The sequence below is a fragment of the Gorilla gorilla genome, chromosome 5 (genome assembly GCF_029281585.2).
Source record: "Gorilla gorilla gorilla isolate KB3781 chromosome 5, NHGRI_mGorGor1-v2.1_pri, whole genome shotgun sequence".
Lineage (NCBI taxonomy): Eukaryota > Metazoa > Chordata > Mammalia > Primates > Hominidae > Gorilla > Gorilla gorilla.
Genome location: NC_073229.2, coordinates 186,147,628 through 186,166,413, shown reverse-complemented (window position 1 = coordinate 186,166,413; position 18,786 = coordinate 186,147,628). Strand labels below are relative to the sequence as shown.

General features: G+C 39.2%; 1 protein-coding gene across 4 annotated transcripts in view; it reads left to right on the top strand.

Moving 5' to 3' along the window:
* PRKN (parkin RBR E3 ubiquitin protein ligase) overlaps positions 1 to 18,786 on the top strand; it is a 1,379,176-nt gene that overhangs the window by 898,041 nt on the left and 462,349 nt on the right. The gene's annotated exons all lie outside the window — the stretch shown is intronic.

Sequence of the window (18,786 nt, the reverse complement as noted above, 5' to 3'; positions counted from 1 at the left end):
TCACAAAGGATACCAAGCAAATGTATTTAACGTCTTTGGGAAAAGAAGTTATGGGTTAAAGCCTCTGCCAGATTCAGTCTTTGTTTTGGCATGATTCAAAAATGTGTATTGTGGCCATCTGTCTAGAATTGACTGGATGGAACAAGGAAGCTTGCCCTGCATCTGAGATGGGTTGGTCACCTCCTTCCGTAGGAGAAAAATGGCAACGGATAAAACATGGGTGCAGACGTCCACAAATAGAACTTTTAGAAACCTTCACTTTTGCATTTGTACATTAATGGGTTTTCTGCAAGGATGAGCATAAATATACTATTTTTGCTATAGTCATCATATGCCTATGTGTGTATAAATAGATGCATGTATTGTATTTTGTGTTTATCAAGCTTAACCCAAAATGGAGCTTATCAAAATAAAGCTCATTTTTATGCTATCATTTTCCAAGCTGATAATGTATTTTTAATTTTCTTTTGTTTTAAAATTTGTCTTAAATATGATTTTTCTACTTTTTACCTGAATTTCATTCATTTCTCTAATTCCTTGTATTGAATTTCAGAGCAGTGACCCAAGGTCATCCATACTGACATGTTTTGGTATGAATCTTCGTGGTAATGATAATAGCTACAGTAATGAGGGCTCCTACCTGCTAGATTGCCAGGCTTTTTAATTTCTGTTAGATGGTTTGCATTTTAGCCAGGGTCCTCTAGAGAGCAGAGCTTGAGGCAAGAGTGAGAGCTGACACTTTCTTTGGAAGGTGGAAGCCCGGGATGGCTAGGGTGAAAAATAGAGGGGAATAAAGGCAAGGAAACATGAGAAGCAATTCGAAGCATTCTTGCCGGCCGCAGCTTCAGGGGCCCTAAAGAGCCACAGTTGGTCCTTAGCAGGTGTGTTTGTATGACACAGAGGACTCTTAGTGAAAATTTGCAAGGAAGAAACCACAACTTGGACCAGCCCTCTGAAGGCAAGGAGAAGGGAAGGAGGCCTTTATTTACCCAGAATCCTCCTGTCTCCCATTACTATGGATGAAGGTGTGTCCCGGGGGGAGCAGACACCCTTGCATTTCCGGTTCACATCACATTTCCTTGCACTTGCCCAGGAAGCAAAATCCCATACCCCGAAGATCAAGAGATTTCATTCAAGCTTGGGAGTAGAGTGGAAGCTCCATGCTGAAAAGTCCCTTGAGTGGGGATGAGGGCCAGGTAAACCGAGGACTAACTTGGTTAAAGTTAAATCTCTTGATAGTTTGACAAGGACACTTCCTGGAAAGGGACATGGCCATGAGCAGCCCAGACCAGAAGGATTTTGGAAATATTGATGAGGCCAAGGCGTCCTGAGGAGGTGCTTAACTAAGCAGAGACAAGTTCAGATTTTGTGGGGATCTTAAATTACACCATTTGGGAGACCTTCTTTAAGAAACAATGCAAAAGTATTACTATAATTGATAATAAGAAAATTACAACAGATTATAAATTTTAAAAATTCAGTAGATACCAGGAAAATCATACTTTTAGAAAAATAACATTTCAATTTTCTTGCTGTGTGATATTCCCTTTAATACTCTTTTTCCTATGATTTTTGGTCATATGCCTCTTGGCATATGACTTTTATTGTATTGCTTTGTATAAAAAGAATAGAAAATAATTTAGTCTTCCAAGCATAGTCGATTACAATTTATTTTTATTATTGATGGTTTTGAAAAGTACCTTTTAGTTTTACAAATTATTGGAAATATGACAACTTTGAGGCTTGTTTTCAAATTTGAGGTAACTTCTAATAATTTTCCATTATTTCTGGTGTGTAAGATTGCAGAGCATTTCAAGTCTTATTGCATAGTGACTGCTTACATATTTGATCAATTGACAAAACCCATCAATGAATATGTCTTCAATATGTCCTTTTGTGTTGGCATATTATGAAATGAATGTTATCTTAGTCAATGTTAGTATATCATGTCAAATCAGGAAAACATTTAAATCTTTTTTTCAATGTGGCCCTATGATTATTTCTCTTAGTTAATTAGCAAATACTTGAATGGCCTGTTCATTGCTACATGCATTAGTAGATAAATGTAGCAATTTAGTCACTGGAATATAGCACTTGCTTCTGCAGGCATTTTGTTAGGATGTGGCAATTTGTGTACTATTTTCATCTGGAGCCCAGATTTCTTTGGTTTGAGATGTTTTCAGATACAGTAAGACATGATCTGGTACATGAGGGTGTATAAATCACGCAACTTCATAACTGACATATTCACTGTAGTATTTATTTCTACAGGTTTCTGCACTTCAAGTGTGGAAATACCGGTAAATTCTATCTCAAGTGGTTTCCATTAAAATAAGCAAAAAGCGTACATGATTCATTTGTGTTTATGCACAAGGCCTTATCAAGTATATTCTTGGCCAAAATGAACTTCTGTTTGACAAGGTGTTGATGAGAATCGCATCTTGCACTTATGACTTGGCACATCTAATGATTGAAAGAATTATCCACAGACAGGCTTCTGGCTCCCTAAACTTCAAACCTGCTTCCTTTTTCTCCATCCACACATTTCAGGTGCTGGGTGCCACATCAGAACTCTGATCTTCCCTACTTCGTGGCGTTGGGTGGGTGTGTGGACACAGTCTGTGCGAGGAGGATCCTTGGAAGCCATTCTTACACTGAAACACCTGGGAGTATGTTACTTCAATGAAGGAATAACTGTAAACTCCATACCACATCTCACTAAATGGCAGACAAACTGTACATATATAGCTCAGCTTCCCAAATACCCATTACCACTCCAAGGCCGCCTGACACAGGGGGATTTCTACCAGAGGCAGTGCTGGAGTGGAAAGGGGCACCTGTCCTAAGCAACAGCTGTGAAAATATCTTCTTAAATTTTGGGGAATACATAGCCATGTGATCACTTTGCTCAGTCCTCACTAGACCTCCTGACAGGCCCAAGCAAGTGAACAGCCCTGAAGCTTCAGCTTCAGCAGTTCACAGAAAAACCTTCCTCAGTGCACAGGGTTTGCACACCAAGGGAGTGTGCACCTAAATATTTGCATCTGCAGTCATGAAACCTGACTTGCCAAATGTGGCTTTAATGGGATACCCTAACATTTTAAAAGATGAGATTTTGAGATTATTTTCTCTTAAAGCAAATCTGTAATACCATCCTTTCGGCCAATGAAAGAAGCAAGAAGTTAGGTGTCTGTTTTTCTTTACTGAAAATGAGAAAAATATCTTCTTCTCCTAGGGTAACTTGAATGCCAAATATTTCATACACTTATAGACAGGATTTTAAAGATTCATTTGTTTGGATTCCTCCTAGTGTCTGCAATGCACCCAGCCCACCACACCCATAGCCACACCCACGCATTGCCTTTGGGTGAAAGTTGCATACGATAATGAATTATTAAGCTAATTTATGAATAGATGAATGAATGGAATTTATTTCATGATTTGCTGCCGACAGAGGAAATTCTATTTATTTCATAAAGAAGTACATGCCAATACGAAAAAAAGAAAAACCAGGATGGGCACAGTGGCTCACACCTGCAATCCCAATACTTTGGGGGAACAAGGCAGAGGGATCACTTGAGCCCAGGGGTTTGAGATTAGCCTGGGCAATATAGAAAGACCCCATCTCTAAAAAAAAAAAAAAGAAAAATTAGCCTGGCATAGTAGCATGTGCTTCTGGTCCCAGCTATTTGGAAGCTGAGGTGGGAGCATCACTTGAGCCCAAGCGATCAAGCCTGCAGAGCCACATTCATGTCACTGGACTCCAGCCTGGGAGACAGAGAAAACCCTATCTCAAAAAATAAATAATTAATAAGTAAACCAGTTAAAAAAATTGGCAAGGATATAAGTAAACAAGCCAATTAAAAAATTGGCAAAGGATACAATTAGGTCAAATTGAAGATGATAGAAAATTTATGATGAAAGGGTTTTTAACAAGACAAACATTTAATTCTCACATAAACAATGTCCAGAGGTAAATGGTCAATGACTGGTAAGGTGGTTTCTCAAACATTATCATGATCTGAGACCCCTCTGGTTTGTTACTGTAACATCCAAAATATTTTGTCTTTTTTTTTTTTTTTTTTTTTTTGGACAGCGTTTCACTCTGTTGCCCAGACTAGAGTGTAGTGGTGCAACCTCGGCTCGCTGCAACCTCGGCTCGCTGCAACCTCTGCCTCCAGGGTTCAAGCAATTCTCCTGCCTCAGCCTCCCGTGTAGCTGGGATTTCAGGCACACACCACCATGCCTGGCTGATTTTTGTATTTTTAGTTGAGACGGGATTTCGCCATGTTGGCCAGGCTGGTGTTGAACTCCTAACATCAGGTGATCCGCCCGCCTTGGCTTCCTAAAGTGCTGGGATTACAGGCGTGAGCCACCGTGCCCAGCCATATGTGTCTTTTATTCATCGTCCAAGATGCATGCCTCAGCTTCTGCTGTTGCATCTACATTCCAACAACTAGGAAAGATGTGCACTTTTCCTTTCAAATCACTTTCTGGAAGTGTTATAACAAACCCTTTTCTTCATGTCCTCCTGCCCAGTGTGTAGTCCCATGAGTATCCCTAACTTTAAAAGAGACTTGGCAATGTAGTCTTCATCCTGTATGATCGCATGTCCCATTAAATATTGGGGTGTTATTGCTAAGAAAGACTGAGTGAGTGAATATTAGGGAACAGCAAATGGTCTGAGCTCCAGATATAAATAAACCATTATCAATAGAAATGTCAATAGCCAAGCAACTTAAAAAGTGAACTCACTAGTAATTTTAAAGATGCCAGGGGCCAGGCAGGTGGATCATCTGAGGTCAGGAGTTCAAGACCAGCCTGGTCCACATGGTGAAACCCCGTCTCTACTAAAAATACAAACATCAGCTGAGCATGGTGATGCACATCTGTAGTCCCAGCTACTGGGGAGGCTGAGGCAGGAGAATCACTTCAACCCAGGACGCAGAAGTTGCAGTGAGCCGAGATTGCACCACTGCACTCCAGCCTGGGTGACAGAATGAGACTGCATCTCAAAAAAAAAAAAAAAAAAAAAAAAGAACACCAGTGGAAATATTTTCCAAAAGTGAAGCAGAAAGAAAATACTCAGTCAAAGCTGTAGGGATGTAAGTTCTCTCCTGTGCTATTTTGGGGATATAAAGTGGTAGGGATAATTAGGAGGAAAATTTGCCATTGTCTGTGAAAATGAATGTATGATCACTTTTTCCTGAAAGTTAACACTTCTGGATATGTTTCTTAAAGAGGATAGAAAGAAGTGTACTAAGCTGTTTCATACAACATTATTTGTAATAGTGAAAGTCTGGATAAAAAAAAAATCCCTTTTATTGGGATGGGTTAAACACATTTTTATATAGCCATAGAATTATAACCAGACATTATTAAGAATGATGATTATGTACTGGCTAGGAAAGATCTCCAAGATGGACCAATATGCACAGGATAATTCTGCCTATATTTTAAAAAGATTTAATTCTGCCTATATTTTTAAAAGATTTATGTTTAAATACATTCTGTGCTTCAGACTGATATCAGGGGGTATGTTGGTGGAGGACAAAGAGTGAATATGTTTGGGGGTTTTTGGTAATTGGGGGATTTTACTTTTTGCTTTATATAATTATTATTAGTATTTTTACAAAAATTATTTTCTCTGAAAATATTTTTAATGAAAACATAATACACATAGTCATTCACGGCTATGAACCATATGGTGGGCTTTTTGTCCATTTTTTAGATGCATAAATGTGTATGTATATCTATGTCTGTGAATTATTATATTTATAAGATAGTATAGATAGAATCATGCTGTACAGAGAGTTTTTGTATTGATTTTATTACATAGTGTCATATTGGGGGTATTTTCCAAAGGCGTTTATACTTCAAAGGTTTATTTTAATGATTTTCTTCATACACATACTATGTTATACATAACCACTTCCAATTCTTGAAAATTTAAGTTGTTTGCATTTTAAAAATATATTTATAAACAATTGTTTATATATTTATGCTTATAAATATATACGCCTATAAATGAATATATAATTATATAATTTTATTTATGCATAAAATTTTATACTTATAAAAATTGCTATTTATAAAATAAAAAATTTATTCACATATTTTTTATAAATATAAATATTTGTATATTGTATACTGTATATTATGTAATTATATTTGTAATATTTGTTTATATATTTTATATTTATTTGTAATTTTTTAAGTAAATGAATAAATTTTTTATTTTTTAAATTATGAAAAATTACATAGTATATATTATATAAATATTTATAAACATAAACTTTAACATTATAAATGAAAATATAAATATTTTAAAAATTATTTGTAATAAACATCTTCATACACCATCTTTGCCCATATATTTTATTGTCACAGGAGAGATTATTACTAGGAGTTGCTGTGTTGAAAGTTATAAACTTTTTAAAACTCTTGATATGAATTATATTACCAGTTTGTTTTTCAGAGAGGTTTTGCTAATTTATATTCCCACTAGCAATGTATGAGTGAACCCATCTTGCCAGAGCTAACCACCATTGAATTTTCTTATTTTTAGAAAGATTGTAAATTTGTTGAGCAAAATGCTCTCTTACTGGTAAAAAAGTTTAAATTACTATTAATAATGAGGTTAAACAGTTTCAAGCATTTACTGGGATAGGTGCGTTTATGTCACTGGCCTATTTTCTGTGGCTTGATAATAGCATGTTTTTACTAAATTGTAAGAGCTCTTTATATACTGAGGATAATAATTTTTTCAATGTTACTTATTACTAATATTTTTAGGCTTAATTTGGCCAGTTAATTTTATGCTGTTTTGGATATTATGCTTTGAAGGATCTCTTACGAGTTTTGATAAATCATGTTTTATTTGAAAAATATTTTCTAAGCACATGTTAAATATCTGCTGCTATGCTTAGTGATTGGACTTCAGTGGTGGATAAAATAAATTTATCTACTTTTTCTTTGAGATTCGCTTTAAAATGTGATGTGCCTTAATCTCTGAAAGGTAGCCTTTCAATGTAAACCAAATGTGTTTTTAATAGCACTATTGTACTGACATCCTCAGAGTAGAGTGGAATTTCTGTTATTAGAAGCTCTGCATGTATTTTTATAAAATTTATTTAATTTGGGAATTTGATTGGGGGTAATACCTATAGAGATACAAGAAACATTTAGGAGTTTAACATAAATCTTTGTTACTTTTATGCTCATTATTTGCTATTATTTTTATTTTTATTTTTTTGAGACAGCGTCTCACTCTTGTCACCCAGGCTGGAGTGCAGTGCGTGACCTCAGCTCACTGCAACCTCCGCCTCCCAGGTTCAAGCGATTCTCCTGCCTTAGCCTCCCTAGTAGCTGGGATTACAGGCACACGCCACCATGCTTGGCTAATGTTTGTGTTTTTAGTAGAGATAGGGTTTCACCATGTTGTCCAGGCTGGCTTGAACTCCTGACTTCTAGCGATCTGCTCACCTTAGCCTCCCAAAGTATTACAGGCATGAGCCCCCACGCCTGGCCTGCTATTATTTTTAAAGGGTATCACATCTGTATTCATCTACCTATGTATCCCCTTTATTTTTTATGATATGAGAGGACAGTCAAGGACTCTATGAGAAATGAAATTTCCATTTATCAATACTGTTCATTTGGGCACCTAGGTTTGGAGTATAATGTTTGAATGCAATGTACATTTTCAAGAACATAACCTCAGTGCGTTGAGGGTATTGAAGCATTCATGCACTCAGATGCCACTTATTGAATGTCTCCAGGCCTAACCACAGTACATGTTAGATAGATAAGGCCGTCTTCACCTGTCCACTGACCCTGTCTGGCTCCCATGCCCACCTGTATACCTACAGGGCTTGACCTTCCCCATCTTACCCCACATTTGAAGACTTCTCCAGTTCCTAGCTCTATGAAGTGTGTGGAAACAAGTGTGTCAAATTCCCAGGCCCTTGTTGTTGGAGATCTCTTGCCTTCTAGTTTTTTTTTGAGGGAAAAATTACATCGTTGCTACTATCTTACTGCCTTCTGTGAAAATGGTTTTCCTTGCTATCTGGTAACCTTCCCAAACTTGCTAAATTCTGTTTGAAAGTGACTAGGGACTGGGCACGGTGGCTCACACCCAGAATCCCAGCACTAGGGAGTCCAACGCAGGAGGATTGCTTTAGTCCAGGTGTTGGTGATCAGCCTGGGCAACATAGCAAGATCCTATCTCTGCAGCAAAATTCAAAACTTAGCCAGGCATGGTGGCATAGGCCTGTAGTCCCAGCTAATTAGGAGGCTGAGGCAGGAGAAACTTGGGCATGGGAGGTTGAGGCAGCAGTGAGCTGTGATCGCACCACTGCACTCCAGCCTGGGTGACAGTGAGACCCCATCTCTAAAAATTAAAAAAAAAAAATTAAAACAAGTGAATCAGATGTCCAGTCTTTCCACTTTGTTTTGAACTTCTTGACCTCAGGATAGTAGGACTGAGTCTCACAAGGACCTGCCCCTCTACCAAAAACTGGTCTTTGAGTTTCCACCTATGTGTCTTTGGTAAATCTGACCTTATCTTTCAGGAGAGCTCAAAGCAGTCACCTCACAGCTGTCCATTTCCCCCTACCCAATCTAATTAGGTTCATCTGCACCTGATAACTCTGTGTTGCTGTGTGCCGTCAGAGTAATAAAATGCATGCCTGTGTTACGATTTGATTAACCTTCATTGGTGCCAATGCTGTTTCTCTGTTTCCATGGCTCCTACACCAGTAGACTATCCAAGGAATTATTAGTTACCTTATCAGAGCTTCACATCTTCAGGCTCTTCAGGGGTGTCCTTGGAGCAACAGTGGGAAGTGATTATTCTGCCTCCTTTATTTGTGTTTTCTGGAAGCTTGGCAGGTCAAGTTCTTTTTGAAAATATTGGGTTGAGGAAATTTAAGATGAGATTTCTTATGCTGTAGAAGTAGCGTTGTCATTCGTGATCATGTGTGATTGTGTTCACAGTTCTTTGTTTTTATTGTAACTTAGTCTATATAAACCAAAACCAAAATGTCCATAAAATTTTCCACATGCACTGACAAGTATTGATACATTTACGACTTTTCAGTTTTATTAACAAGTTAACTTTTCTTAAAAATAAAGAGGAGGACTGAGCAATATAGGTTTACAATATTTCATTTTACCATGTAAGGATGTTTAAAAACACAGTAACAAAAGTATCTAGTCTCAACATCACTTAATAAAAGGGAATCATTTTAACAGGAAATCTGGGAAATATATAGTTTCAAATAAAGGACTTTCTTCTAATTGGAAAATTTGTCCTTGTCACTAGTTGGTGGTGACAAACATACACTAGGTCTAAATCCCTGGGGACTGGGCATGGGAAACCCACGTGGCCCTGTTTACTCTCCAGTTCTGAGGGGGCTACTTCTTAGCTCTGCAGTGAGACTCACAATTCACTACCATTTAGAGCCTCTTAAAATCGAGACAGGATTCATGTCCAGAGTTTATCAGAAGTCTGCGAATACACAAAGCACATTGATTTTTCTTCCTATTCTTTTCCTTCAGAAGCTATAGTGATGGGGGCTCCAGGAGTTTTTAATGTGATTCCAGATTAATTCTCTAGCAGTGGACCGGGAAGGTAGAATTGATCAAATTCTAGGACCCAGTCTCCTGGGCAAATCGAAGCAGAAATTAGAATAACAAACAAAACAAAAACTTTATGTGTGTGTGAGTACGTGTGCATGTGTGCGTGTGTGTATGAAAGTAATGAAAGCCCAAAGCCAGGACCTCATTTTTTCAGTTCCCTTTTGCAGGGAGAACTTACCTATGGGTACCATTTTGGAGGACAGGAATCAAGGCATATACTGAACCCTGTTCTCTTTGTGAGTGACCCTGTTGCCATTTGGGACATCTGAAACAGGGCATGCTTTCAAATGCAGCATAGTGACAATCCTTTTACACGTTGCTCAATAGCAAAATTGGGGTTAAGAAAGTGACTGCGCATGAACAATTTTTTTTTTTTTGAGATGGAGTCTCACTCTGTCACCCAAGCTGGAGTGCAGTGGCGTGATCTCGGCTCACTGCAACCTCCACCTCCTGGGGTGTGAACAAATTCTTCTTGTGGCCTCCCTCCAGCTGCATTGTGAGAAGACAGCCACATATGAAAGTCTTTGGTTAAACAAGCCACTATATTCTTAAACCTTTTTTCTGTGCATGAAATTTTTCACTGAGGTATAATTGGTGTGTGATAAAACACACATATTGAAAGTGTGCAATTCAATTAGTCATGATACATGTGTACACCAGAAAGACCACTATCACAGTCAGTGAACCCATCACCCCCACAATTGCCTCAGGTTTCTTTGGATTCTCTCCTTCCCACCCTACTCTGCCTCCCCTTCTCATCTCCTGGAGACCACTGATCTGTTCTCTGTCCCCATAGATTAGTTACCATTTTTTAGAGGTTTTGGAAGTGGAGTTACCCAGTGTGTGTTTCTTTCTGCTTGTCTTCTTTCACACAGCATCATTATTTTAAGACTCACGCATGCTGCTGCATATGTCCCAGCTCCCTCCTCGTTGGTACTGAGCAGCCTGCCGCCACATGGACTGCAGGGATCCACCAGTTTATTCACTCATCAGTTGAGGAACATTTGGGTGGCTTCCTGTTTGGGGCTATTTCAAATAGAGCTGCCAGGAGCATTTGTGTACAAGTTTTTGCATGCACATGGGTTTTCTCTGCATTGGTTAGAAATTCTGGAGAAGAATGGCTGGATCTCCTGTTAGATACATGTTCACCTTTTTAAGAAATTGCCGAACTATTTTTCCATAGCGAGTGTACGTGTGCATACCATTTTCCAAAGCGCAGGTTTACACCAGCAGCCAGACACTTCAGGTGAACCCGTCGTACAGTTTTCTAATGTTCTCTGTGCAGCTCTCTCTGCTCAGTTCTGTTAACTCCAGCTGCCCTGTCTTCCCCCCGCCACACAGACCTGTCGCTTCAATTCCGCAAGTCTGCTGAGCTCCCCCTGGGGTCTCCCTCCCTGAACCAGGGCCTGGCCACTCTCTGAAGGCAGCAGGCTGGAGTGATTGCAGGATTCAGCACGCTTGCTTCCTGTCTCTCACGGACCTTTGTCCCACATTGTCTCATGTCACTGTCTTGAAAACCATGGTTTCATATATTTTGTGGAATTATTAGGTTGCTTCAGGGAGGGAGATAAATTCAGTGCTTGTTTTTCCATTGTAGCCAGAAGTGAAAGTCTGATAAGGCAGTTTTGAAAGTTGACCAAGTTGGATATTAGGATCTGCGTTAACCACCAGGAACAAAAAGTCCCCTGCTAAGTAACCTGTAATCAGCCCACAAAAGAATGGTAACTTTTCTTTGTATAGTTGAACACTTTGGATGGTTGAACTTTGTATACCTGAATGTTTTTAGGTAAGTTATAGTTCTTTGAATTCAAAGTACAATACCTCTAGTTGTATAAAGCTAGGTGAAAAGTGTATAGCATTATTCATTTTATACATATGAAAATTGAGTCCAAGGAGTCAGTGCGAGTGTCCTAGAATGATATGAAGTAACGGCTGCCACTTGCAGTTGTGTAGGTTGTATACTGCACAGGCATACCTGGCTGCAGCAATGAATTGGGGATGAAATGCGGCTTATGGTCTGTTCCCTAGACTTAGTTCCCTGGTATGTGGTTGCACACACCTAAAGAGAGTTTTTCTCATTGTCATAAAAGTACCTCAAAGACCCATAAATTCAGAGAAGAAACTGTGTGATATGATTTGGTTGTGCCTCCACCCAGTCTCATCTTGAGCTCCCATAATTCCCATGTGTCATGGGAGGGACCCTGTGGGAGGTAATTGAATCATGGGGGCGGGTCTTTCCCATGCTGCTCTCCTGATAATGGATAAGTTTCACGAGACCTGATAGTTTTATGAAAGGCAGTTCCCGGCTGGGCGCGGTTACTCATGCCTGTAATCCTAGCACTTTGGGAGGCCGAGGTGGGCAGATCACCTGAGGTCGGGAGTTCGAGACCAGCCTGACCAACATGGAGAAACCCTGTCTCTACTAAAAATACAAAATTAGCTGGGCATGGTGGCACATGCCTGTAATCTCAGCTACTCGGGAGGCTGAGGCAGGAGAATTGCTTGAACCCGGGAGGCGGAGGTTGTGGTGAGCCAAGATTCGGCCATTGCACTCCAGCCTGGGCAACAAGAGTGAAACTCCGTCTCAAAAAAAAGAAAAAAAGGCAGTTCTCCTGCACACACTCTCTTACCTGCTGCCATGTAAGACATGCTTTTGCTCCTCTTTAGCCTTCTGCTATGATTGTGAGGCCTCCCTAGCCATGTGAAACTGTGAGTCTTTATTAGCAACATGAGAATGGACCAATACACTGTGTCTCTTTAGAAACCTCTTTGGTCACAGCACATTTGACTTCCAAGAGTTATGCTTCAAGTGGCACTGTTATGTCAGTCTGGACATTTTTGTGTATTCTTTGTCACTATGAAGAATATTTTAACAGGAATGGAAACAGCACAATATTAATTCACTCACAGCACAATGCTTGAATAAGAGTAGAAAGCAATGTAGCCAGTGTTGCTCACTACAACTAGAGACTGGCAGTTTGTGCTCCTTGGATGTTTGTTCCTGGAGAGGAAAAAACGTCGCATCACCAAAGATGCTACCTTTTGTCAGCAAGGCCCTGAGCATAAGATAAAAGGATCCTCTTTTATTTGGATATATTTGCCCCACCTCTGTCCATTTTACCTGTTTTAGACCCTTTGAATTGGGATCTGAGTATGAAACAGAATCAATCCAAATAATTCTAGATGCTTTAATGACAAAGATGAATTTGCAGAGATGTGGGCAGTGGTAGTGAGGAACCTAGAAACTGCCAGTTCCATCAGCACCCCAGTCTTTCAGAAGTAAGTGGCCTGCTTAGCACTGCCGCAGCTCTGGGAGCCATGGAGGAGAGGAAGAGGATGGCCAAGAGGATCTGTAGCAGGGAAGGATGAAGCCACTGTCAGAAAATGTGACCCAGAGCTGGGTGGTAGCTGGCAGCCAGAGATCAGGGGAGCCTCGTGGGTACAGCCCCAAGGGCCCAACTTTCTGGGATGCAGAGCAAGCCTGGCAGGGCAGAGAGTCGTCATGGTGATGTGGCATGGGCATAGGGGGTGGGGGCAGAGAGAAAATGTGCACTGTAGGCTTCCCGGTTATTTTCTCTGTGGATGGATGAATTTACCTTACTGATTATGGAAGGCCAGACAGGTGTTTTCCTTTTCCTTGGATAAGAAGCTAGAAGAGAAGCAGAAGGAAACTCAGCTACCCCGAGTCCCACCCATGTGGCAGGCATCAGCCAGAAGCTGTCCACAGATACTGCACCGCCTCGCCGCAGCCCTGTGAGGCTGGGGACATCCTCTCCTGTGGTGGGTGAGGCGCCTGAGACTGGAGGTTGGGCAAAGGGGGACGCACATGCTCAGGTGCGCACCTGGGATGCTGAACAAGGATGATGAGAAGTTCATATCCTTTCCACTGCACTTCCTCCCATAAGCTAAGCCTCTCCTTTAGGAAATCCAACTGTCTTCCTGTCAGTTAAAATAGAACCCATCCAAGGAGGTTAAGCATCTGGTCTTCCTGTTACAAGTCTCTCACCTGCTTCAGTCCAACTTCCATGTCTGATTTATCTTTTGAATAAACAAGCCTCACTTTGTTACTTCCTGCCTGAAAACTTCTGGTTCCATGTCCTATTCAGGTTTTATTCTAATTCTTTCATCACTTTTGACTATCATAAATAATGCTGCTGTGACCATTTGTGTAAACGCCTTTGTGTATACATGTTTTCACTCCTCTTGGGAGCAGACTTTGTGGAATTGCCAAACTCTGTGGTAGCATATATTCAATTTTTAAAGAAACTTTACAGTTTTAAAGAAACTGCCAAACTATTTTTAAAGCATTTTAAAGTATCTCCACAATAATATTTAAGGGCTTTAGTTTCTCTATATCCTTGCCAACACTTGGTATTGTCAGTCTTTTTAATTTTGGATATTTTAGTAGGTGCATGATAATATCTTACATTGTTTTAATTTGCATTTTCCTGGTGTGTAATGATCTGCACCATCTTTTCATGTGCATATTTGACATTCTGCTATCTTCTTTACTATGGCATCTATTCAAATCTTTCTCCATTTTTAATTGGGTTGTTGGTTGCTTGGTGGTTTTCTTAATACTAAACTGTAAGTTTTTTTATGTATACTCTCAACATAGGTCCTTTCTCAGATAGATGATTTGTATGTATTTTCTGCCAGTCTGAAGGTTGCCTTTTCATCTTTATGGTGCCTTTCAAACTTTTTTCCCCCCTTTTGGAGACAGATTCTTGCTCCAGCCCAAGCTGGAGTACAGTGGCATAATCTGCAGCCTCAAACTTCTGGCCTAAAGGGACTCCCACCCCCCGCCTTAGCCTCCTGAGTATCTGGGACTACAGGCAAACACCACCACACCTGAGTAATTATTTTTATTTTTATTTTTTTTAGAGACAGGGTCTCCCTGTGTTGCCCAGGCTGGCCTCAATCTCCCGGGATCAAGCAGTCCTCCCGTCTCAGCTTCCCAAAGCACTGGGATTGTAGGTGTGAACTACCATGCCTGGCTTCAACAACATTTTAATTTTAATTTTGATGAAGCCCAATATATTGATTTTTTGCTTTTACTGTTCATTTTTTGGTTTATCTTATCTAGAAATTGTTGTCTTGCTCAAGGTTACAAAGAAAATGTCTGTTACATTTTTCCTTCTAGATTTTTTTTTTATTTTTATTTATTTATTTATTTTTGAGACAGAGTCTTGCTCTGTCACCCAGGCTGGAGTGCAATGACACGATCTCAACTCACTGCAACCTCCACCTCCCAGGTTCAAGCGATACCCCTGCCTCAGCCTCCTGAGTAGCGGGACTACAGGCGCATGCCACCACACCTGGCTAATTTTTGTATTTTTAGTAGAGATGGAGTTTCACTATGTTGGCCAGGCTGGTCTTGAACTCCTGACCTCAGGTGATCCACCCGCCTCGGCCTCCCAAAGTGCTGGGATTACAGGTGTGAGCCACCGTGCCCGGCCCCTTCTAGAAGATTTAAAGTAATAGCTCTTTCATTTAGATCCTTGGTCAATTTCTTGTTAATCTTTGTGTTTGGTGTGATGTAAGGGACAATGGTTATGTTACTGTTGCTATCGTGCATATGTTTCTCCTCTTGTCCAAGCCCCGTATATTGAAATGACCAGCCCTCTCCCGTTGAGCTACCTTGGCACCTCTGTTACACTCACTCTTCTGTTCTGTTGATCTATTTATCCATCCTGATGCCAGTACCACACTGGCTTGATTTCTGTAACTGTGTATGATGATATCTAAAACTGTCTTTCATTTTGCCAGGTAAACTAGAAAATTAAACAATGTTTTTTTTTTTTTTTGAGAAACTAAAGGACAATTACTGCTTGGAATCATTAGTAAAACCCAGAAAACTTTCTTTCTGACAATTGATTGGCCTAGTTTATTGGCTTGTGTGCTGCATTATAGCAAGTCCTGAAATCAGGAAGTTTAAGGCCTGAGATTTTGTTTCATTTTTCAGAATTGCTTTGGCTAATATAGATCATTATATTTCCATATAAATTTTAGGGTTAGTTTGTCTAGTTCTTTAAAACCTTTGATGATATTTCAAAAGGGATTGTTTGGAATCTACAGATCAGTTTGAGAATTACCATTTTACCAGATAGTCTTCCCTCTGCCTGGAGTACCCTTTCTTCCTCTTCCCCATCAGACGAACCCCTGCCCATCCTTAAAGATATAGCTCAAAAGACTTTCCTCCTCTGGGAAGCCTTCCTCAAGTTCCCCAGGTAAAGCTAGACACCACCTTAGCTATATTTATGTCTCTGCTGTAGCATACATCGTGTTGAATTTGAATTAGAATCCTAAGGATAATGACTGTATTTTATTTTTTGATTTTTCCAATGCCTAGTATAAGGTATATGCCATATGCTTAATAATTACTTGTCTAATAAGGAGTAAATGCATGAATGTTGCAAATAATCATTTTTAGCATAGGCATTTTCATTTGAATGACTGTTACATAAGTAGTCACTCCTACAGTTAGCAGCCATGTCTTGATCCAAGGGAATGTCAGCTTCCCAACCAAGGTATGATGCTTTCTATTTCAGAAAAAAAGCTTTTGTATATGGGTATAAAATGGTGAAATGTTAGACGTTGTCTAGGACCTCCTCTTATCTCTAAATTTTTAAGGAGGTCACACAGTAATTTATTATCAGTCTAGAATTCCAGTCTGTCGTAATCCATTCAAGAGTTTTCTTAGACAAAACTAAAATATACATGTATATTAGTTTGCTCAGGCTGCCTACTACAGACCAGGTGGCTTAAATAACAGAAATGTATTTCCTCACAGACCAGAAGCCCAAGATCAAGGTGTTGAAAAGGTTGGTTTCTTCTGAGGCCTCTCTTCCTCGCTTGCAGATGGCTGTCTTCTCCCTGTATCTCCAGATGGGCTTCCCTCTGTACATGTCTGTGTCAATCTCTGCTTCTTGTAAGGACTCCAGTCATGTTGAATTAAGTTCCACATATCTGACCTCATTTAACCTTAATTAACTCTTTGAAGGCCCCATCTCCAACTGTAATCACATCCTGAGGCACTAGGGGTTAGGACTTCAATGCATGAATTTTAAGGGGGCGCAGCTCAACCTGTAATACTATGTATGTATGAGTATGAATACTCATTACAAAGTTTGTTATATTTTATTAAACACATTTTTTAAAGTTTATTATTAAAAACACGTCCTAAGGGATTGAAAGAATTCCACATTGCTTTAGAGCAGAAACAGGCACACTTGTTTAGATTAGCTACTTAATAATTTGAAGCCAGTTTAACAGAAATGTAGAGTCTCAGGTGGTATCCTTCATCCACCTACATTCTTACATTCTGTTGATGACGTGGGACTTGTCTCTTGTATTTTTTCAGTGTGAAGGGTGCCCTAAGTGCATTTGTCAAGGGAAAATTTATTATCAATATTGGAAATTAAAATTTTATCACCAAAATGGAATGATTTATATTTTTAGTTTTCAAAAATTGATGAGTGAATAAGGTGACTTATATGTTAAATAATGTTAAATCCAAAAAATAGATATTTCCCTTAAGAAAAAAGTTCGCTACACAGGACAATAAGCTATTAAGCAACTGGGATATTTGCTAATTTTTTTGTCACTTTATTTCTAGAGCCCACACAGAACCAATAATTCCAAAATCCATATACCTTGACCCAGTTTCTCCCTAACATTTTTTTCTTAACATTGTTATCTAAACCCTTGACATTGTACTTCAGATTCATTGTCACCATAAATGCAAGTCCAGAATCCACCTCCTCGCCTTCTCGTATGATCAAGTACCCAGCCCCACAGTGGTAATTCCTCAGGACTCGGGATTTCTGAGTCATCCCCCTTTTTTCCCCCCCTCTCTTTGAGGAGTGTTGATGTGTGGGTACGGGGTACACCCAATATGGTATTTATAACTAAAAAATATTTTCTATCTGTGTCATCCTTTCAACTTTAAAGTTAAATGAATATGATCTGACCGGGCTCTGTGGCTTATGCCTATAATCCCAGTACTTTGGGAGGCTGAGGTGGGCGGATTGCCTGAGCCCAGGAGTTTGAGATCAGCCTTGGCAACAAGTAGATACCCCATCTCTACAAAATATACAAAAATTACCCAGGCATTGTGGTGCATGCCTGTGGTCCCAACTACTCAGGAGGCTGAAGTGGGAGGATGGATTGAGCTCAGGAGTTTGAGGCTACAGTGAACTGTGATCGCACCACCGCACTCCAGCCTCAGCAACAGAGTGAGACCCTGTCTGAAAAACAAAACAAAACAAAACAGAACAAAATACCAGAATATGATTTTTATCGCAGTCTTGATAATGGAGTAAACTAAGTTTAATTACTTTTCATTTGTCATATGACTATGGCACCTTTTTGAAGTCCTCCCACCAAGATAAGGAGCATGGTTTGAAAATTGGAGAGTGTATTTTGTTGTTTCTTAGACTCATCTCTCAATACAATTAAAAATGCACTTTAATCTCTTTTTAAGTTTTCATTTGAAAATTTCAAATTTATAGATAATACAAAAATAATATTAAGAACACCCTTTATAACATCTGTCACAGTTGAGCTATTGTTCATATTTCACCCTATTTGCTGTATCTCCTTTTCTGTGTCTTTCAACACACACACGTTATTCATTACAATTTTCTGTACTATGAGAAATTTGCAGATATGATGGTCTTTTACTAATAAATACTTTAGTGTTGTTAAGCAACTTATATTCTCTTACATTAAGACAGTACAGTTATTCAAGTCAATTTAACATTGATACAGTGCTTTTATCTAAGCTACCAGCTGTTTTCCAATTTTGTCAGCTGACCCAGTGATGTCCTTTGCAGAATAAAAATAATATTTTAAATTGAAAATTTAAATATTATTAGGAGATTGAATAGTCTTAGAAGATTATTATGTGTTAAATAATGAAAATATGAGGGGTCTGTGATGAAAATATTAATAATCTTCCTTTCTTCATCACTTATACTAGTCCTGCCTGAGCTATGCAATGGTAAAAGTTAGGGGTACCTTATTCTGTATCTTAGAAATGAGTAGATTAAGTCAATTACTCTGGAAAATTCAAGGTCACACAATACAGGAACTCAGACAGAAAATGTAAATGACATATCACTTCAGCACAATTAATTAAAA